This window comes from Chelonia mydas, chromosome 15 (genome assembly GCF_015237465.2).
Source record: "Chelonia mydas isolate rCheMyd1 chromosome 15, rCheMyd1.pri.v2, whole genome shotgun sequence".
NCBI classification, from domain to species: Eukaryota; Metazoa; Chordata; order Testudines; family Cheloniidae; genus Chelonia; species Chelonia mydas.
The window spans coordinates 6775091-6797606 of NC_057856.1; the positions used below are offsets into that span (position 1 = coordinate 6775091).

The following is a 22516-nucleotide window of genomic DNA, read 5'->3' on the forward strand; positions in this document are numbered from 1 at the left end:
GAACAGGAACCTAGCTTCCCCTGGAATTTCAACTGCTGCTTTTCCCCAGAATGGTCAGCAGGGGGTGCCCTTGGAGAGTCTCTTCTCCCATGGCACCAGGAGAGAAGATGTGTGCAAGGGTCACCATATTTTGGAAAACCTGATGGAGAGCAATCAGTATTATAAAATCTGGGGGACTATAACTGCTATAAATCTCTGGGGTTGTGATGTTCCTTACAGTGATGTTATCATATCAGATAGATATTATATTTATAATACACACACATGACTTTTAATAATCCAGTAAATGTTCTCAGGGAGGACCTTTTTTCTGTAAATTGTCTTTAAAAGAAACAAACCCGAAGCCTTATATGAAAAAGGTATGAACCTCTCTGATTGAGCAGGACTTCTGGAGTTCAGAACTCTTTCCCCGGAAAACTCTCTCTCTCTCTCTGTGGAAACACATTGGTTTGAGAACTCCCTGTTTCTTCAGGCATCAGAGGTTTTTTATATCACAAACTTCAATGAGCAGGCTGCCTAGGGGTTGTACTGGTTGACAGCAAAACAGTGGAGCCAGTGTTCTGCAGGGGGGAAAGTATATGGGTGCAGATTCAACTGATAGTCTGCAGGCTTCAGTGTTCTGCAGAGGGCAGTATTTGGGGATGTGGTTTGTTTGCAGCAGGGAGACGCTGGATGGGAATGCGGGTGACGCTGACTTGCAGCAGCAGGTTGCCAGGACACATCTCTGTAATTTGAATGCTGATCCCAGTTTCCCATTAGCCCGTCATTGTTATAATTCTTCAGTTATTTGGAGCCAGGTTTGACCAGCACTCTGGGCTCTCAGGATTGATGCTTCCCTTCCTTGCACCTGTAGCCCACAAATGTAACTATTGTGACTGTGCTGGAGTTGCTCCTGGTTTATGCAGTGTATGTCCTCACTCGTTACCCTGGGTGATCAGCACCTCGGTTAGCCTAGCTTGGTGTGAGCAGCCACACTGCAAAGCCATACCTGAGTTCCTAAGTATGTCTACACCACAATAAAACACCTGTGCCTGGCCTGTGACAGCTGACTGGAGCTTGTGGGGCTTGGGCTGTGCGGCTACGAAACTGCAGTGTAGATGCTTGGACTTGGGCTGGAGCCAGGGTTCTGAAACACCACAATGGGGGAAGGTCCCAAAGCCCAGGCTCCAGTCTGAGCATCTACATGGCAATTTTACAGCCCTGAAGCCCAAGCTACAGGCAGTTGATACAAGCCAGCCTTGGGTGTTTTCATTGCAGTATAGACATTCCCACTGCATCCATAGTGATGCAGCACTTCTGTATATTTCCTTCCCAGTGAATTGTAGGAGGATTCCTGTCCTGGGCACAGAAGAATTGGGATAAGGCAGTGGAGGACTCTCAGCACTTGAGCAATTTAACCTGTGTCCCTCACTGGAAAGCGAGTGGGTTACCAGCCTGAGTGAGCATGTAACTCAGGCTCCAATCCACACCTCCAGCCCTGACAGCTAGCCTGGGTTTAAAGCACCACTACACTTAGATGGAAGTTTTTTGTGTGTGGACAGGACCAAGAGCCCAGTCTAATTCTGCAGTGAGGATACAGAGAAGAATCAGACCCTATCCAGAGCTTGAATAGTGCAGTACTTCATCTGAAATGTTTTTCCTCTCCAATATTTTCTCAAATGCTGTCTAGCCCTTGTAGGAAAATGGCAAGTGTGTTCCATTAAAAAAAAAAAAATCTTCAAAAGAAGTGGAGATTTTTTTTAAAGACTGTGGACATTTTCTGGATTTTTAACAAAGCCAGAACCTGGAAAATTTTCTCACTTTCAAAAAAAAATTCAATTTTTGATTCTTACATTTTTGAAAAATGGATAATTTGGAAAGCAACAACTTTTCTCCCAAAATATTCATTTCCATAAAAAGATCACTTCTGGTTGAAAAGAAATGTTGACCAAAAAACTTCAGCCAACTCTAGTAGTATCAGTATTAAAACTTTCCAATCTTGATGTTTACTAGTATAAATGATGTTGATTTCCTTGCAGTTCTGGGTTAGGACTTTCCTTCAGAACACTAGGGTGAAATATTCAGAAACATTTTGAAATGCTTAAAATTTGGGCTTTTTTGCATTTTGTTGAACACTTGCAGCTGACCCTATTTTTGTGGTAAAACCCTCTTCAGTGAAAATAGGTCCATTTGTAATTAAAAATGGTTTCCCCTTCTGAAAATGACACACTTGGATTTTCCAAGTTTTCACGGACAAATTATCAGATTTGTAAAAGTTCACACACAGATGCCTGAAAAACGGGGAAGTATTCTGAATTTTTTTAAAACTTCATTTTTTTTGTCAACTTCAAATTTCATTAAAATCATAAGAGGTTTTCAACCACCCTGTCGTTGGTAGGAAACAAGTGACAATTTTCTAACATTTTTATTAATCAAAATGTCAACAGTTTTCATTAAAACTTGTAAAAGGAGCATGACAAAAATGGAAAAGTTTCATGAAAAAAAAAAAAAAAACTCCCCACAGCCATACAGAATGGTCTCCTGGCCATTTTCTTGACTCTTCCCCTCAATAACCAGCTGGCCCCTATATTCCTAGTCCTGTTTGATCTCTTGCAGCAAGAGACCTTCCTTAGACTGTTATCAGTGAATAGTATCCAAGCAGGAGATACAAAAATACAACACTCTACCTTTCTTCTCCCAGGTGGAGGACCACCCACAAAAAGGGCATGTGGTACAAATTCCAACCAACCTGCTAGCTGACTCTTCTCCTAGGCAGTTGAGTAAGAGGGGATAGGAAAAGATACAGAGGAAGTTGAGGGGACTGGATAGACAGAAGGAGGTAGTGGAATACATATATTTACAGAGAGGGAAGAGGCAGATGTAGAAACTAGGAGGTGGTGAACAGTGAGATGGGGGATGGAGGGAGTGATAAGAAAGAGGAAACAGGTGGGGAAAGTGAACTCCCAGTTTCCCATTGTAGAAAGAGACCTTTAAGGCTCCAGTCTCCAGCAGCAGTGATTAGCCAAGACATGATCCAGCCTTAGCTGGCCTGATACAAGGTGAGAGGTCACCAGTTGTCTGATAAAAGGGAGTATCTAAAACCTCTGGGGCAGAGGGGGAAGGGCGTTGGAGTAATGGAACTGTAGCAGAGAAACGATCTCCAAGCAAACAGATTGCAGCCCAGCTCTACAGACACACTGTGCTATACCCTGCAATCACACAGCTATATAGGTATCAAACTCAGCACTGCCTTGATCCTCCATTACGTGCCTATTTGCTTCTGCTTTTGCAAATGTTACCTGTAAAAGAGATGAGGTAGCCTCAGCCACTGCATTGTTCTTCCTGTGGTGTCCTAGCCATCATGCTCGGTGCTTAAGAAAGTTGTGGTTTGGGGACTTTGTGCAATCTCAGTGTTTGAAGTTATGTCAGTACAAAGAGCCTTGAACCTGCTGTCAATTAGCCCTAATGGATGAGAGGCTGCTGATTGGGTTGGGAGAGGGTTGGAATTCCCTTGCTGAGCCTTGTAAAAGAGTTTAAAGGAAAGGGGGAGATGGTTAACCAAGCTGGGACTGTCAAGGAGTAGGGAAAGAACAGTGTCTGTAGATAAAGCTATTAACCCCTTGAGTGCTCACTTCCAGGCACAGGGGAACTTCATTAGAAAAAACAATGGTCAACCAGCACTTTGTACCAAAGACTGAACCAAATCTGTAATTTTCAAAGGCCATAATGTTCAAATTCCAGAGAAATCCAATGGGATTTGGGCACTTAACTCCATTAAGTTTTGTGGAAAATCCCAGACCACATTTTATAGGGGTTTGAGGAAGTTTGGTTAACTTCTCATGACATCACCATTCTCTTCTCCCTTTAGTATTTTGAGGTTACAGTCAGGCCCAGAAAAAAATAGCTCCCAGAGCAGTGAAGGAATGGCAATGTTACAAAATCCGCAGCTCAGCTTTGCAAATGCGTCTGATACTTCAGATAAGTAGCTCCGTGTTTGTAATTGAATTACAGTGAGTGCTGGTGGAAGGGTCTCGATTTATAACCTTGGAGGCTGACTTTTCCTTTTTTTAAAAAAAAGCCACACAGAAGATAAAGCTGGTGGACGTGTCAGTGTATAACACCCCTTACATTGCTGCCTGCTCATGTGTTTCATCTTAAAGATACCCCTTTTAGGAAAGAGGGGAGAGTTTAGTTTCCACAGATCAGTCAATCCTTGGCTTCTCCACTTGTTAAAGGGGGCAATTCGTGTTGACTTTGGTGGCAGATTTTGAGTTAAGGACACCTGTCCCCTTGGAAATAGACCAAGAAAACAACCAAGTCACCTTCTGAAAGTTGTCTAATGGCCTTAGTGAAGGAACAACTTTCATTCTCTGGTAGGTTTGGAGATGAAGCCGTGTGACCTAGAGATTAAAGACATCGTGGCCCATTGGTAGATCCTTGAGCTGCCCAGTTCTCCTTCTGGCTGCTAGGTGCTTATCTGAACCCAAACCATAAAGTTCACACATGCCTACCAATTATGGGGTTGGTGACATCTGGCAACTGGGGGCGGGGGGGAGGTTTCTGAAGCTGGAGGAACTCCAAGTCGCATGGGGGGTAGTTAAGAGTGGAGGCGGAAATGATTGTGGTTGTGGATCTTGTTGACAATCTCCAAGGCCATGCTGGAGTTTGCAGTAGCGGGGAAGAGCTTCCCACTAGTTCTACACCAGTAGGCAGAGCAGAGCAGGGCCTCTGCAGCCACAGAAGAGCCTCAGGGCAGTGGGGGAGGGATAGCTCAGTGGTTTGAGCATTGGCCTGTTAAACCCAGGGTTGCGAGTTCAATCCTTGAGGGGGCTATTTAGGGATGGGGGAAAAATTGGGGATTGGTCTGCTTTGAGCAGGGGGTTGGACTAGATGACCAACCCTGAGATTCTATTCTATGTCTTTATACCATGGGCTACAGCAGTTCTAAGTGAGATCACTCCAAGCATTTCATCAAGTGTAAATACATTGGGGGGGGGGGAAGGGATAGCTCAGTGGTTTGAGCATTGGCCTGCTAAACCCAAGCTTGTGAGTTCAATCCCTGAGGGGGCCATTTAGGGATCTGGGGCAAAAATTGGGGATTGGTCCTGTTTTGAGCAGGGGGTTGGACTAGGTGACCTCCTGAGGTCCCGTCTAACCATGATATTTTATGAGTCTATGAACTAATGGGGTGACACTGTATTTGAAGAAGGCTGGGATTGCAGGGAGACAGCTCAAAGGATCCTCATCCTCAGCACAGCTCTGCAGGGGCTCCCTGGCTGGGTAGTGAATCTGGCAGTGGGGCGGGGTGGGGCTGTGGTAACATTGCTATCTGTCCGGGTTTCCCTAGGTTGGTCCCTTTCCTGGAGGTAGCTGTCCTGGGAAATCTGTCAGTACACACTGCCAACTGGTCAGTTTGATGGGCTCAGGATCATCTGGATGTGCTGGTTTTTTTGCACCTCAGAGGTGGTAGCCCTACGCTGGCATCCCCATGGCTCTGCATATCCACTGACTGAACTCTTCTGCCTGGAGAGAGTAGGCAGCAGCTGCTTGGCTGACTGCAGCCCTGAGGCCACATTAGATGCCACAGGGCAACTCCTTTGCTGCGCCTTGGTTGGGAGCAGGACCCCTGCACCTTAACTACTGCATGTCACCCATATGTGCAGCCTGTTTACCCAGGCTGTGCACAGGAACAAAGCCTTAGTGCTTAGTAAATAGTGTGAAAATCCCAGAGTGGTAACATTTTCCATTAGGTGTCTCTGTAACACCACAACTTAACTGTACCACAGCTGGTGTTTGCTTTGTGCCCCCCCCCCCCCCCCCCGCCCCCCGAGGCTTCTTGGAACAGGATTACATCAAAAGAGTAAGGCATGAGTCCCACATTAAATGCCCATGGAAGCACTTACTGGTTGCAAAGAATTCTGAGTGCTTAGTGTGTAATTGTCACTTTGGTTTGCTACAGAACTGAGCCAAGAACCCGTTAAATGGTCACAATTTTCATTGTGTTTTCACTTTGATTGCTTTACTTATGACTGACTCTTGTAGTGCATTCAGTGGGCCCAATCCTGCTGCCATTAAAGTCAAAGGCACACGGTGCATTGAATAGGAACCAGATTGAGCCCAATGGTAGCTACAGAGACTTCTGTGAAAGGTGTCTGGTAAATGATGAAGCCTATGTTAATTGGCAATGATTTGTTCTACGCTCTCTAGTACTTACCTCCCTCTCATGAGAGTGTTGTGAGGCATAACTAATGGCCAGTACTTTGAGATCCTCACTCAACAAGCTGTGCAAGGATTATGATTAAATTACTAAAGTGAAACATTGTTACAACCTCTGCAATTAAAATTTAGCATGTGTCATGCTTTGATGTCAGGAAGACTAAATCAATGCAAGGGTTAAGGTCTAAGGGCTTAACAAGGGGTACCATACCCCCGGCGATATGCAGAGGTCTTCCAGAGGGTACATCAACTCCTCTAGATATTTGCCTAGTTTTATAACAGGCTACATAAAAAGCACTGGCAAAGTCAGTACGAACTAAAATTTCATACAGACAATGACTTGTTTATACTGCTCTATACGCTATACACTGCAATGTAAGTACAATATTTATATTCCAACTGATTTATTTAATAATTGTACGGTACAAATGAGTCAGCCATTTTTCAGTAACAGTGTGCTGTGACACTTGTATTTTTAATGTCTGATTTTATAAGCACGTAGTTTTTTAGTGAGGTGAAACATGGGGGTCTGCGAGGCAAATCAGACTCCTGAAAGGGGGACAGTTGTCTGGAAAGGTTGAGAGCCACTGGACTGGAAGAGCACCAGAGCTCCACTGAGGATGAGCTGCCTGTGTTAGAAGTGGAGGGTTGGGGTTAAGGAGCAGGACTGGGGGCCTCTTTCTGATGTTTTTCATGCCAGCAGTCAGACTGTATACAGAGACATAATTAATTTCCATAGGAAAGGACCTCCTTTCCCTGCCCCCATCTTGTCTGCTCAGGGAGAGAAAGTGAAGGGAAGTGGAGAATTTCTCCCCAGCATCAATCCATTGCAGGCTGTTACATGGTGAAGGGAGAACTTACAGTACACAGGCTCTTGGTCTTAAAGCGAGCTTGTTCTGTGCAGCCTTTGGCATGTTTATGTGGTCAGCCATGCCTCCAGCCACGTATCATTGAGGAATGGGGATGTTTAAGCAGGAGAGTATAAATACTTCTAAGCTGCTGGGGATCGTTCCGGTGAACATCCACGTGATGAGGAAGAGTACTGTGTGGTGGCTAAAGCATGAGACTGAGACCCAAGACTCCTAGGTCCTAGTTCACTTTGTGCAGGTTTGGGTAAGTCATGGCCACTGTGCCTCAGTTTCCCCCTTGGTGAAATGGGCATAATGTCTGTTACAGAGTGAAACTGTGGAAAACAAGTTTTTATTCATGAAGCAGTTTGACATTCTCAGATTAAAGGGTTTACTGAAGTGTAAAATAGGGTTGTAGTAATCATCCCTAGCCCTTATGTAGCACTTTTTTATCAGTAGATCTCAAGGTGCTTCACAAAGGAGGTCAGTATCATTTCCATTTTACAGATGGGGATACTGAGGCACAGAGGTCACCCAGCAGCAGAACCCAGGTCTCCTAAATATCAGTTCAGTGCACTAGGCCACACTGCAGTATGGACATATTCACTGTGTGTCTGAGACTGTAGATTGGGATATTCAAACCAGCTGAGACTTTAAAAAAAGCAAACGAACCTGAAATCAAGTATTTGGGGAGATATATCAAAACTTTAAAAATGAGACCAAAAATGCTCCCATATTTCTCTACTGCCTGGTTTTGGCCAGAACTGGATGGAACCCTATTGGAAACAAGGGGCCAGATTCTGTCAGGTGCTGAGTATCTCAGTTCAGGGCAACTGCACCTGTATTTTCCCTCAGTGGTCCCTGGGGGCCCACCCACTCTCAGGTTTCTGGCTCCCCAGCCATTGCCTTTCTTGGGTGGAGATCTACGTCTCGCTTCTGTCTGACTGGGGTATTTCCAGGCTGCACAGTTCCCTGCCTCCACTGTGTTATTCCCAGCAGAGCCAGGCTGCCAAAGCACACCTGCTTGCTTTCTCTTTAGAGACGGTGAACCATGCGATTGTTCCAGTTATAAGTTACCCACGTAGCACTTCTTATGCAAGCCTATTTTATTCTTAAGGTAAAAGCACTACAGAGAAAACAAAGAACCTGCCTGCATACTAATAAGCTTACCAGAGAACTCCCCAGTCTTAACACGGGCTCTGGCAGGAGCAATCCGTCAACACCCCGTCCACGGGTTTTCCTTTATGCTCACAAGTTCATCACAGCTTCAGCTCAGAACAAGCCCTTGGACTGGGCCTACTGAGGCCCCATCCTACCAACCCTGCCCTAAAGATTGGAACCCTTCGTGGAACAGCAGTCCTGTCCATTTTCTGGATCGGGAAGAAGGCCCTGAGCCATCTTAAAATGAGGCTATTTATCCAAATGCTCCCACATTTCTCTACTGCTTGGCTTTGGCCAGAACTGGATGGAACCCTACTGGTAACAAGAGACCAGAGATGTGGCCCCTTGTTACCAATAGGCTGATCTGAAAGGGATCAGGTACTAAGATCTGCTGAGGGGTAGGTAGCTGTCAAGAAACCGGTTTTGGCGGCCCAGTTTTCAAGCTGCTGCAGCCCTGTTCCCTAGCCCCAAACAGTATTACATGGCCCCTCCATTGTGGCTGAGCACTTCCCAGTCCTTGGTGTAGTTGCGTTCACCACACCCTTGTGAAGCAAAGCTGTTTCCCCCCTTTTATACACTGGGCGCTTAGACACTGATTTTTTTAAAGGTACTTAGCAGTCTATAGATGCAGGTAGGATTTTCAAGGACACCCATGCAGGTTAGGCACCTGTACTCCCGTTGGCCTTTGAAAATCTGGCCCTAAGTGACCTGTCTTAGGTTTCACAGGAAGCCTGTACCACTAGCACCCTAACCACTGAGCTGTCCTTCCCCTCTGTCTCTTCAAGGGCTGCTCTCAGTTAGACACTATTCTAGGGTCTTTAAGGGCTCACAATGCTGTTATGGATTGGCAGGGCAGAGCTGCTTTCCATCCAGCTCCCAACATGTCCCTTCCCACCCCCTATGGCAAGGTGAGAGGGCTCTGTTGGGGGAGGAGCCATCTCCTTTGGCTTAGTGCCCACAGCACACAGGGGCCAGAGCCAACATGGAGAATCTGACCTGTGATGAGAACAGAGCTCCATTGTCAGGGTATGGGTCTACATTTGCTCCTGCTGTATTCAAACTAATTTGCACTTCCCGCTCCTTCCCAGTCTGTAATCATATAATCCCCAGCTGTGATAAGGTCGGCTATTCTAAAGCCAAGAAGGATCAGGTCTGGTCAGTGCTTGGACTGACTGCCATCAAGGAAAGCCCAGGGTGCTGTGGCAAGTGGTATTATTGAGGCAGCAGGTGGCCCTCTTCTCTCTGGGTGGGGCTAGAACCCATGGCCTTGGCCTTGCATAGTTTTAGGAGTTCATAGTTTAGGAGATGCAGTCTTCTTGATTTGATGTTGCACAGCAGTCCTTACCATTGCACTTCTGATGCTAAATCAATCTTGATGTCTCAGCCAAATTTCAGTCAAGGTTGTTTTATTTTTGTCTGCTTAAATTTCCCCAGCAATTTCAATTGGATAGTGAATTCTTCACTTCCTGTCAAAGCTTTGGGCAGCAGTTCTGTGCCGTGTCTGTCAAGCTGATGCATTCCACCCAGAGGTGAGTTGCGTTTCATTGGTCCCAGAAGTGATAACTGATTTGCAATGAAATTTTTATATAAAAATCTGAGATAGTATTAATACTGAGCTATAAAACTGCTTATTAAAAGCTCAGGCCTGCCTTTCTAGCTGCCTTCAGCAAAGGAAATTTCTTCCTTTACAAGTGCTGTGTCTAGAAAAACAGTCCCAGGCAGTTCTAGATAAGAAAACTAGTAGGTATGTCTTAAATATTTCTGTTCCTTCAATGTTCATAAATCTGTTGGTTTAAAACTGTCAACAGGATAGAGAAAATGTGAGCTAGAGACATGGTTATCACAAGTAAAGGAATTTCCTCAAATGTGAGAGCAGGACAGTAAATACCGGCGGGGGAGGGGGTGGGTGATGGGGGGAAATCCCCACGTGAAGTGTTGTAAATCTGTGTGAACCTAATGCAAAGACCACTGAAGTCAATGGGCATCTTTCCAGTGACTTCGAGAGGACTTTGGGTAAGGTCCCACGTGAGGTGAAGCTGGTCAGGAAATTATATTTTTTCCTGAGAATATTTAATGAAAACAACACTTCCAAATTTTTCAGGTTTTTGTGGGGAAACTTTTGGGCCACCCAGATCAAAAAAGGTGCCCCTTTTGGTTGTCTAAAACCATCAGCTTTTCAGGTTCGGTTTTGTTTTAACCAAACACTCTTGATAGAAATGTGAAATAAATAAATAAAAATTATTTTTTTACAAAAATTCCTCTTAGGTTCAAAAGCTGTTTTTTCCATCAAAAAATGTTTCCACAGAACTGTTGATCAGCTCCACTATGAAGCTACAAAATCATAAGGGAAGGGCGTCAATACCTGGGCAATGTTATTATCACAAGACTTCTCCACATGAATAGTGGCTGTAATGTGGCTTTGCCACAAGTTCCGAGGAATAGGCAGAATGTAATTTTTCTGCCTCGAAAGCATACCAGAAACTAAACTGAGTCAGTCACAGTCTGGTTTCCGTTTTATTTTTGCCCCTGGCTCTAGGGAAGAAAGAATCTGTGCCAGCCCTACACCATGTGCAGATGGCGTCTCATTATGGGCTGGCTGAGCTGTGCTTCTGGCCAAGGTTATGCCCATACCCAGCCCCTGCCTGGCCCCTCCCATCTGCACAGGTGTGGAAACAGCAGCCGCACAAGCTCCTCCACCCCAGCACGGTACTGCACAGGGGCAGAGCAAGGATCGCAACCTGGCCCTAGGCAGTCTAATGTGTATATTCAACCCTGCAGGCTGCTTGGCACCTTTGAAAATCAGATCGAGGGTTCCCCAAATTGAGCACTCAAACCAGTGGGCACTTCTGAAAATTCTTGTCTTAGTCCCTTTGCTGCCAGCCCCAGCAGCCAAGACAAGCTCTGCGTGGGCCAGGGAGACTGAACTGTCATTCTCTCGGGGCTGATCTGCCTCTATTCTGGAGATAAACAGATGGCTTCAGTTCCCAGGGCTGTCAGGCCAGTCCTAAATTCATTGAACATGTTCAAACAAACATTTTTACAATAGAAAAAGAAAGAAGAATCAGATAGTGCAGTGGGTCAAATTCTTTCCTGGCATGAATCAGTGGCATTGGATGAGGGATTAATGTGGTGCTCTATTTAAAAATTATTCCTCAATGAGCCCCATCCCTCTTCTTCCCTGTGGCCCCATTCTGCCTAAAGCTGCCATCCTGCATAGTACAGCATTCCCACTGCTGCCCAGCTCCTCCCCTCCCTTTCCCGCGATACCCTGCACGTGTGCAGCCAGAGCTGCGCGGCTGCGTTTCATGGGTAAGAAGTCACTTGCTAATATAAGAATGTTTACATTCAAATATAAGTGCTATTACACCAGCCTATATAATAGTCCTCTCTGTATATGTTTTCAAGTACTTAGAGCTGGGTTTTTTTGAAAGCCATTATGCTCATGTGATTTTCCTCAAAGCCTTTTGGAGAGATTTTGTTTTGACAGGAGGGCATTAAGGGGGTGAAACTGATAGCATAAGTACCACTTACAGACTTTGATCAGCTTGAGTCATCATTCTCCTGGAGAAAGTCTTGTATATATTAGTGGAGGAAATTAATTTTATTGCCGCTGAGGCTTTTTCCTGGTAAAGTGCTGGGACTTTTTTCCCGCCCCCCTCTGCAAGCTCTTGTGTGCGGAGTGGAAGCACAGCTAAACTGCCAACCTATTCCAGTTGGAACCCAGCCTCTCCACTCTGAGAGCAGCATCTGTAAATAGCTTGGTGCAGCTCCACGCTGGATTTCAGACTCTTGCAAGGATGGTTTGCAATGCAGGGTATTTGCAACCAGCTTTTAAATGTAAATGAACCAGAGATGAGCTGCAGCAAAAATATGCATAGTTTGAGGGTTCTCCCTAAGTTCCTGAAGATAAGCAGGTAACGTGAGCCAGCAGATAGCTAACAAGCTTCAGGCAGGGTGCTTGATTCCCAGGCTAATGGCTTGCAAAAAAGCTACATGAGAATGGGCCAAGTATTGCATCATCAATCATATTTCAACACCAGGGCACAGTGTATATGATAAACTCTGCCTCCCTCCCACCCAAGACACTAAGGAGGGAGAAACAAACTTCAATTGTGCCATAGACTTTTGGGTGAATAGATCTCTTCTCTCAACTCGCCATAAATCATGTAGCTCATGCCCTGTGCATTCTTTGCCTATCTGGCCCACAGAAAATCGTTGGGATTTGTTTGCCAAATGTTGCATTTGGCATAGAAGTGTATGGCTCTTCCTAAAGACCGGCATAAGTGGTAATTTCACTGGCTACGAACGACTTTGCTTATGCCAAATCTGAGTCAGGATGCAAATTACAAAAGAAGAAAATTGCTCTCTATTTTTTATTATGTGCTAAATACAGTTTACGTGTTGTCCCATCAAAATGGATATTGAGAGTGACAACCCAGCTAATGGAAGCCAATATAAAAACACTGCAACATCAGATCTTTCATAGGCTGACTATCAGAGCTGGTCAAAAAACAAAACAGAAACACTGAGATGTTCTTTAAACATTTTGGACAGGACAGGACACCATTACCTAGCATCTTCTGGGAAGGGATAACCATTGGTGGCTGCCACATACGCCAGAGCACCAGTTATCAGCAGGTAGGGACCTAGTGCTCCACAATTGTCAACTAATTAATACTCTTCCATGCAAAGCCCAGAGCATCCGGACCACCGCTCTGTTTCCTCCCCCCATCTCTTGTTAACCACCCTGCCCTCTTCCTCAACTGAAGAAAAGGCCAATCTGGGTTTAAACTAGCTGTTCACAGGTGATCCCAAAATGCTCATTATAGCACATGCTGCAAGGTATTTAGTTGGTAACTGTACATATAGGAAAGAGGTTGCTCGTGATGGTAAAACGAAAACACTGGAACACAAGACAAAACATTGTTCTTTGGTTACAGCTGAATTTGCAACACAAGAAGTCTGGAGATCTGGTATTTAGGGGTGTTTCAAGATTTTCAGAAACATGGCTAGACTTCAGTTAATCAGCATCCTAACTGGACTTGTGTCAGGGCTGGAACAATTGGGGGCTCTTTACTGAATATTTCTGGAAAGAATATTGGGAGTCTGTTCTTTTGTGAATACAAATACACCCAGACTTCATAAGCAGCAGCAATATGCGAATACCATTCTCACTTTTGAACCCCCCGCCCCCATCTGAATTTGCAATTTCCACCTAAGTAGCCAACTGCTCAAGCAGAGTGAACTTCCCAGGGAGATATTAAGCTGAGGAAGATGGCTTTGACAGTACAGCAGTCCAGGGGAGGGGGAACACAGCAATCCAGGGGAGGGATAGCTCAGTGGTTTGAGCGTTGGCCTGCTAAACCCAGGGTTGTGAGTTCAATCCTTGAGGGGGCCATTTAGGGATCTGGGGCAAAAATTGGGGATTGGTCCTGCTTTGAGCAGAGGGTTGGACTAGATGACCTCCTGAGGTCCCTTCCAACCCTGATATTCTATGATTCTATACATCATAGGCTATTGAAATTTGAAAGAATATCCCCCTTTCTTCAGACTTTTCGCCTTGCCATGCCAAAATCCAAATAAATGGAACAAGAAAATGTCTGAGCAAAACTAGTAGAGCTGGTCAGAAAACTTTAGTTGAAACAGCATTTTCAGATGGAAAAACTGTTTCAATGAAAGTGTGTGTGTGTGTGTTTTTAACAAAACTGTATCTATAAATTTAGGTGAGAAAAACTTTTTTAAAAAAATGTTAAAATGTCCCACAAAGGGGAATGAAAACTGTCTTGATTTTTGGCTCTGAAATCTACTTTATTTTTAATATAATAAGGGTTAAGGTCAAAACAAAACATTCTGAAATTCATCAAAATGTTTTCACTTTTATTTCATTGAATGAAAAATTTAAAAAATTAGGCATTGTTTCAATACAGTTTTTTTCAAAAACTGAGGTTTTTCTTGGGACAGAATCTATTTTCTGGCCTGTTCTCAGGGCACGCCTCTATCCCTGCACTGCCCACCCCCATCATGTTAATCTGCCCTCCTTTTGTTGTTCTATCACACTTGAGTGTCTTTTGTAGTTCAGAATTTGTTATTCCCTGAATGGTGAGGTATAGGAAAAATTCTTTCCTCTTACTCCTCCAAACTTGAGCCTGCCTGCTCCCTCCAAAAGAGAGGATGCAAATGTTCAGCTGGAGTCCAGCAAATGTGAAATGTTTATTCCAGAGATTACTAGTTATCTCTATTCTTTCAACCTCTCTCCGGGGGTCAGCATTAACTCTTGGGTTTAATGAAAAGGAGCAACTCCCAGAGCCATCTCCCAGTGACAAGCAGTGGGTGAATCACTGGCTCTGTCATTCTGCTCTTCTCCCTCATCTTCTCCTTCCCTGCTGATCATTCCTCTGCAATTCAGGGATCTTTTTTTAAAGTGGCGAGAATATATTTGTGTGTCAAAAAAACAAAAACAAAAAAACCCAGCACAGGTCTCAACCTTTCATCTCATCACCCTCACAGTCAGCCAGTCAAATGCAATCTTCTTCAGATGCACCTTAAAGTTGTTATTGGCCTCTTTAACTTCACATAAATTGAGCAATAACAAGAGTCTATCTCCCTGGTCAATGCAAAACAATTCCCTTCCCTTCTTCAAGTATCTGACGGGTAGAAACTTCTACATGGCTATCATTTAACCCCATTTCATTTCATCAAACTCTTTGGACCTAATTCCTATGGATTAGAGTTGGGTGGGAAAATGGCTTTCCTGTCCCATGGGAATTTTCAAGATTTTTGAAAATCTTCTGACCCAAATTGGGACCCAATATTTCTTTTATTCCACATATTTATTCAAGTGATACCATTATAGGACCTAATCACATTAGCCATGCCATCAGGGGCTCGTTCACCTGCACATCTACCAATGTGATATATGCCATCGTGTGCCAGCAATGGCCCTTTGCCATGTACATTGGCCAAACCAGACCGTCTCTACGCAAAAGAATAAATGGACACAAATCTGACATCAGGAATCATAACATTCAAAAACCGGTAGGGGAACACTTCAACCTCTCTGGCCACTCAGTAAAAGACTTAAGGGTGGCAATTCTGCAAGAGAAAAGCTTCAAAAACAGACTCCAACGAGAAACTGCTGAGCTTGAATTAATATGCAAACTAGATACCATTAACTTGGGTTTGAATAGAGACTGGGAGTGGCTGGGTCATTACACATATTGAATCTATTTCCCTAAGTTAAGTATCCTCACACCTTCTTGTCAACTGTCTAAATGGGCCATCTTGATTATCACTACAAAAGTTTTTTTTTCTCCTGCTGATAATAGCTCATCTTAATTAATTAGCCTCTTACAGTTTGCATGGCAACTTCCCCCTTCTCTGGTATGTATGTATACATGTCTATATATATCTTCTTACTATATGTTCCATTCAATGCATCCAGTGAAGTGGGCTGTACCCCACGAAAGCTTATTATGTAATAAATTTGTTAGTCTCTAAGGTGCCACAAGTACTCCTGTTCTTTTTGTTTCTAATGCGTACTTCTCAATGGCACTGGATAGCACTGCAGCACACTTCTGTGTTGATTTAGGGGAATGTGACTTTTGCCAAAGCTTATAGTTAAATTTGTGGCATAAAAGTCCCATGCCAAGCTATAGTGATTTGGGTTTTAGTTGTTTCTCTGTCTCTTTTAAAAGTCTTTAAAACTGATACATAACAGTATGAGGGGCTTTTCTGTCCTATTTAAGGGTGAAAAACACAGCATTAACAGAAAAGAGGGCTGGAAAAAGATTTATTAGTGGCTCCTCACTATCATCCCCTCGGTACTTGTTCACTTGCATACAGATGGAATGAAGCATTCAGGATTTGGATACAGGAGGATTCTAGAACTCCAAGGTTCAGGATCTTGATGAACTGGCAAACTGAAAATCCTAGACAGGTTGAGACTCTAACAGGAAGTGAAGAGACTGTGGAGAAGCTGGGAATTTCAGCAGCATGGGCTGTACTTAGTACGCTGAATTAAACAACTATTTTTTCCTGACACTTGAATTGTTGGAACTGTAAATGTGTGAATCTTGGCATAAATCCTCGTATATTCCAAGGTAAAATGTCTTGATCTGGGGCTCTGACTTTAAATAAATATTCAACATTCCCCTCTTACTAAAGTTGTACTTCAAGGGGCAAAGTTTCTGGTGAACCTTCTTTTCCACTAGTGGAGGATCTGTGTGCACTGCAGAACACCTAGGAGAACCCAGGCTTTGCCTCCTCTTTTCTGAGACCGTCCTCTTTCGAGTTTGACACCTGGAAATGCTACTACTTTAGCTCCTTGGTGGCACCATATTACATATGCTGCAAGGAAATGGACCTGCTGGAGAATGAAGCTAAATATTTATACAGAGATGATTGAAATATTTTGGAATTTTGACTGTCTGACATTTCAAAATTGAGAAATTTGAATTTTGTGAAATTTCTCCTTTTCTATAGGACAACTTCAAAGAAAAATGAGGGTTTTGTGTGGTGGTGGTTTTGGTTTTGTGTGGGTGGTTGTTGTTGTTGTTGAAAGGTCAAAATAACCTACCTTGATACGTTTCTAGCTATATACACTATGAAATGAAGATATTACTGAGTGGCTAGGCCCAACTTGGGAAGCAAAGTTTAAGCAAAGTTTAACTGTTTAACCCAGGCTCAAGCTGAAGAGGAGTCTTGGGAACTTGAGGCAAACTCCGCATGCAAGAAAATTTGCTATTTTTACATTTAAAAAATCTGAGTACATGTGAATAAAGGGCCCCATTTGCTACTGCATAGTTAATGGGGATGTAACTGTCAATACAGTCACATGGATGTAAAAATGAAGTAGTGTTGCAATGGATCAACCCTAAACCCTAATTCAGCACATAAGAGAATAAGTGAGATACCTCTACGGGTGGCTGAATTCTGCTCCCACTGGAGATCCAGCAACTGACTCTGAATGGTTTCCCAGGGAGCTGGAGCAGATGCAGAGTGAAGTGCGTTCTAGCTCTCCCACTATGCAGTAGGCTTCCAACTCTATTAGGAATTACAATCCAAGTTTTGTTTTAATGAGTTTTTCCGGGAGGGAGAGGGAGGACCATCTTTGTTCACTGTTTTATTCAGTGTCTCACAGTGGTGTCTCATGGCTCCTAGGTACTACTGCAATGCTACTAAAATAACTAAAGGTAAAAACCAATTTTCCTTAGCTGGAACGAGACGACACAATGGCTAAAAAGACCAGAACTACAGAACATGGACAATAAAGTCAAGTTGGAGAACATGTTGGCTATATAATGTATCTGCACAATGTGTCAAGCTTTCTAGATCTGGTTTCCCACTAGCAAATGGCTCCTTTTCACCATGCTCATCATACCTCAACCTGGCTCTGCACACCTGGGAGTGAGTAGATAGATGAGTCTTTTTAGGCTCATTCAAACTTGGTTGATCTTGAGGTTCTAAGTGCTCTTGTAGCTTAAAATGGGAGCAGGAGCTAAGAGACCTATTTCTGTTTCTGCTACAAACCTTCTACAGATCACTGAGGCCCAGAACTTTTAAGGGATTTTGGCTCCTAAGTGACTAAATCATAGGCTCCTAAATCAGTTAGGCATCACAATGCCTGAATACCTTTTAAAAATCTGGGTCTTAGGCTAATAGTTTTAAACTTGGGTGCCTAAAGTTAGGTCCCTTAAGCCACACATAAGTAATAAAGGTGCCTATATTACCAAAGTGCCAAGGAGCCCTAATCAGGGACCAAGACCCCATTGTGCTAGGTCCTCTACAAACACAAAGGTGGTCACTGCCCCCAAGGAGTTTACAGTCTCAGGAAGAGAGACAACAGGTGGAATCAGGCACAGCGGGCAGTATAAGGGAACAATGAGTATGTCTACACTGCAATAAAAAAATCCACCACAGCAAGTCTCATGGCCCAGGTCAATTGACTTGGGCTCCCAAGGTTTGGGCTGTGGGGCTAAAAATAATTGTATGCACTTGAGCTGGAGCCCAAGCTCTGAGACCCACCCCTCTCTCGGGGTGTCATGTCCCAGGCTCCAGCCCAAACCCCAGCATCTACACATTTTTAGCCCCACAAGCCCAAGTCAGCTGAGCCAGGCCAGTTTTCCACTGCAGGCAGCCTTCAAAAGAACGTGCTGATTGCAGCTGCCTACGTCGCTTTCTGCCAGTTTGTTGTGGCTGTAGCCTTGCCCAGATCAAACCATAGCAGTGATCTCTTCACGAGCTTCTGCAATGAGCTACTTCATATAGCAGAATATTCTGCGCTCAGGGCGTGTGTGCTGGGATGGAGTGCAGCCCATTTCCAAGGACCTGGTGTTTCACAGGTTCTAGCGGCTGCTGTCCTGTGGTGCTCAGAGGTGGGGGTGGCTGCTGGACCTTCCCTGAACCGCTGGAACTCAGCTGCGTGAGGCAGGAGAAAGCACTTTAGATAAGAGAGGCAAACAAAAAGTCTGCAGAGCATTGTACTTTTGATGTTGTCAGTCCCAGATCTCGCTGAGTCCCTTTGGAACAGACTTCAGTGCAGAGACCAAAAACTTTTCCACCTTTCCGTTCAGACGACAATACTTTCCTGATGTGGCTCTCGCTGCACATGTCAGATCATCTTGTTGGCTCCCCTTTGCCCTCCTCCAGGGAAGCCATTACCCAATGACGCCAGAGCCTCTGACGTGGCGGCAAGTGACCCTTGGCAATCCGCAGAAATTCAGGCTGACAATTTATTGATAACATCAAGTGACACTTTAGTGCCTCCGAGGACCTGGTCTCTCCTGGCTCAGAGCGACAAGCAGCAGAGAGGAAAGGATGTTGTCTGAGGTCCCGTCTGGCCTCACACTTTCCTTCTGCCACTTTCAGGTTCCTTCATTTAGCAAGATCAATATCTTCCAGTCGCACTGGTCCTCCCTTCTCTTGTCAGTCTTGCTGACAAACAAGGCATTACTTTCTTCAGCAATTCACTTGCATCTCTGAGTATTAACCAGGTGCTCTGCTGACAGGGTGGGAGGGTGGAGAAGCCCCAGGCTGCTGTTACAAAGTAGCCTTTCAGCATACACTTTCTCTGCTGGGGACTGCATAGTAGAGAGCGGAGGAATAGAGCTGAAAGTGTGTATTTGTTTTGTTTTTTAATACCCAGAGGGCCAGATTTTCAGCTGGTATAATTCAGTGTAGCTCCCTGAAGATGTGTGTAGCTATGCTGACTTACATCTCCTGAGGATCTGTTCCTCAGTGCTTTTTGAAATATATCTATATTAATGCAAAACCTCAAGCCCTAAATTATTGCCACATTAAAGCTCCAGCAGTTGGGCTATGCCAGCAGTTGGGCTATGCCAGCGCCTGATTCCGCAATGCTGCTATGCATCCTGTGAGGTCACTGACCCAGTGCAAAGGGCCTGAAAACTCCACCAGTCAGAATGTAGCATTTCAAACTGGCTTTGCACTGGTGTCAATGACCAATGCAAGGTGCAAGTGTGTGAAGAATCAGGCCCAGACCATTAACTCTTCTTCCTTTCTTGTACGTTCGTTAACTCTGTGATGACATACATCTTTCTCAGACAATAATAAAACCTCATAGAGGGCTGCTTAGCTATAGCTCTCAAAGCATCTTACAAAGGAGGTCATTATCCCCATTTTACAAATGGGGAAACTGAGGCACAAAGAGGGGAAGCTGCTTGCCCAAGGTTACCCAGTAGCCCAGAGCTGACAATAGAACTATGGTTCAGTCCACTGCTCCGTTCATTAGGCCATGCCGCCTCCCTGTAACATAATATTAGACAGCTTATTCTGTAGATTTAGGGCATAGTCTACACACAGGTTTTGTTCCAATATAACTGTCTGTCAAGGGTGTAATTTGAGAGGCGGGGGGTTAGAAGGCTTGTACTGGAACAACCACTGTAGATGCAGTTATAGCAGTATAAAGGTGCCTTGTCCCAGGTTAGCCTAAACATTTCCATATGGGAATAGTTATACCAGTATAAACACTTTTGATACTGATATAACTGCATCCACGCTAGGTCTCTGAACCACTTTAAGCAGCATAATTTTTGTGTGTAGACAAGATCTTACTCCACTCATTTGCTTTTTCCACTCTCTCTCCTGGACTGGACTATGTGTGGAGTAGGATAGCCCTGCTCATGTTGCAAGGTATCAATTTTCACTCCTTAGACAGAGAGCCCCCGAACATAACTTGCTAATACACAGCTTGTCAGATGCTGTAGACTGGCCTAGCTCCACGGGTTTCACTGGAGCTGTGTCAGTTTACACCAGCTGAGGATCTGGCCCCATATTGGCAAGCAGCTGCAGTACTGCCAACCCCACCTCTTCAAAAAGCAGGAGTCCAAGGGGACGCCCCCCCCACCCCCACCCAAAGCGTGAGATTGGCTTAAAGCTAAGTTTTCAATGAATAAAATATGGGGTTTTCTTTGCTTGCTGGTTCCTGACCCTTTTGGGGGGGGAGGGGATTTTTTCATGCCAGCCTCTGCCACCATGAGGTCTAGCGACTTGCTTTCTTAAAATGAACGTTGACAGTCTCAAGTAATCAGCTGTCTCCAGGAGCTGGGGTTTTAGGAAAAACATCAGCTCTCATAAGAATTAGCACTCTCCATCTATGGGAAAGGAGCTGGGTCCTGGCACCTTTTTGCAATCTCCTAACTGGAGCGGGTGTTATCAGTGTAGCTGCTCCAGAGCCGTAGGGAGTTGATTTAATGGATCTACCGCACTGCAGATCCAATGGCCATTCTCCCACAGTGCAGCGTAGGCTGCTTCCATGAAGCGCTGCTCTGTCATCTACGGGGAGACTGGAAACTGCTTTTTGTGGCTTCTTCGCCCCCAGCCCCATCCCCTCACACAGCAGACCCACGACACACAACAGGTCTTTCCTCTTCAGGACATTTCCTGAAGGTGGAAGGGAGTAGAATGATCTGAGATGGTCTTGAAAGACTTAATTCCTCATTCGTTAAAGCTCCATGAATTAAAGTTCACTTAGCTTCCTAAGGGCCTTAAGAGGGGGAAAGAGGTTCACAAACCTTTGCATAGAGAAGAGGGTGGCCAAATGGTTACAGCACCAGCCGAGAGCTTGCGGAGAGCTGGGGTCAAGTTCCTGCTCTACCCCAGACTTTCTGTGGGACCTTGGCCACTTGATTTAGAGCCAGATCCTCAAAGCCAGATTCCCACTGACTTCAATGGGAGTTAGGTGCCAAAATACCCTTGGGGATATGGGCTCATCTGGGCCTCAGGTCTCCCTCTGTAAAATGGAGATGGCAGCTCTTCCCTCCCTTCCATGGTGTTGGGGGATAAATACATCAGAGACTGGGAAATAGATACTGTGGTGATGGGGTGCCATATATGTGCCTACAGTCTGTACTGCAGTGGCTGCAGTCAGTCTGTTCTTACTTTTGTTTTTATAATACCTGCCAGGTGCACTATGACCATCCCCAAATGCTCTGCTTGCTTTGTCCTATGGCTCAGTTGTCCGAACTGGAACTTTTTACCTGAGTAAAATCCCAGGGCTCCAAGGGCTGACAAGAATCGGATCTAGCCCCATGCACTTAGCACTCTATACCGGAAGCATGAGAGGTCGTTGTAGGTCATTGATGCAATTCTGCTGTGTGCCGCCTTGCTGCGTGGAGCTCTGCATTTCCACATACAGAGTCGGAGGGCATGGCTCTCCTGGGGCCTAGCATGCTGTGAAGAGAGGGGCATATCCTGTCTGCCCTCAGCCTGAGCGCACGACTCCTACAACTGGGGCTAGGCACTGTCAGGTCAGTCAGTCTTTGCTGCCCAGAATTCCCTTCACCCTGCCACACACACACACTTCCACCTCTTTCACTCGCCTCCACACCTCCCAGCCAGCTCTCAAGGCCTGATGTCATTGGTGAGGCTTCTCTGGCAATGGAACAGCTGGATGTGTGGCTCCCACTGGACTCCATCAGTCTTCTTCTTGAGATGGCTGGAAGGGTCACTCCCCTGGCAGTCCCTCCCCACCAGGGGCCCAGCACTTCGAAAAGCAGCAGGGGGCTGATATATATTTTATAATGAACTTTCGATTCAGCTAAAACTTCTGTCCATGTAGGGGCAGTCCTAGTCAAGCACTAAGACATGCCAGCCGGTGCGTTGGCGAGCAATTACTGCACGCCTCAGGCAGCGTGACACACGATCTGGAAGAACAAGGGATTTGAAGCACCTTGCAAACACAAGAGGTGCCCTGAATGGGGAGTGGGTCTTGCTGGTTTCACACCATGGAATTTGCAAAGAGACACCAGGCAAAAAGCAAGGTCCTGTGGATTAACAGGGGGGTGATAGGGGGC

At 45.0% G+C, this 22516-nt stretch overlaps 1 long non-coding RNA gene across 1 annotated transcript in view; it reads left to right on the top strand.

Annotated features, from left to right (window-relative positions):
• The window catches only part of LOC122463082, a 58112-nt gene that overhangs the window by 11910 nt on the left and 23686 nt on the right, over positions 1–22516 (top strand). Inside the window, exon 4 of the long non-coding RNA XR_006286064.1 lies at positions 9639–9733. This is a non-coding gene — a long non-coding RNA (uncharacterized LOC122463082). The remainder of the gene's footprint in view (positions 1–9638; positions 9734–22516) is intronic.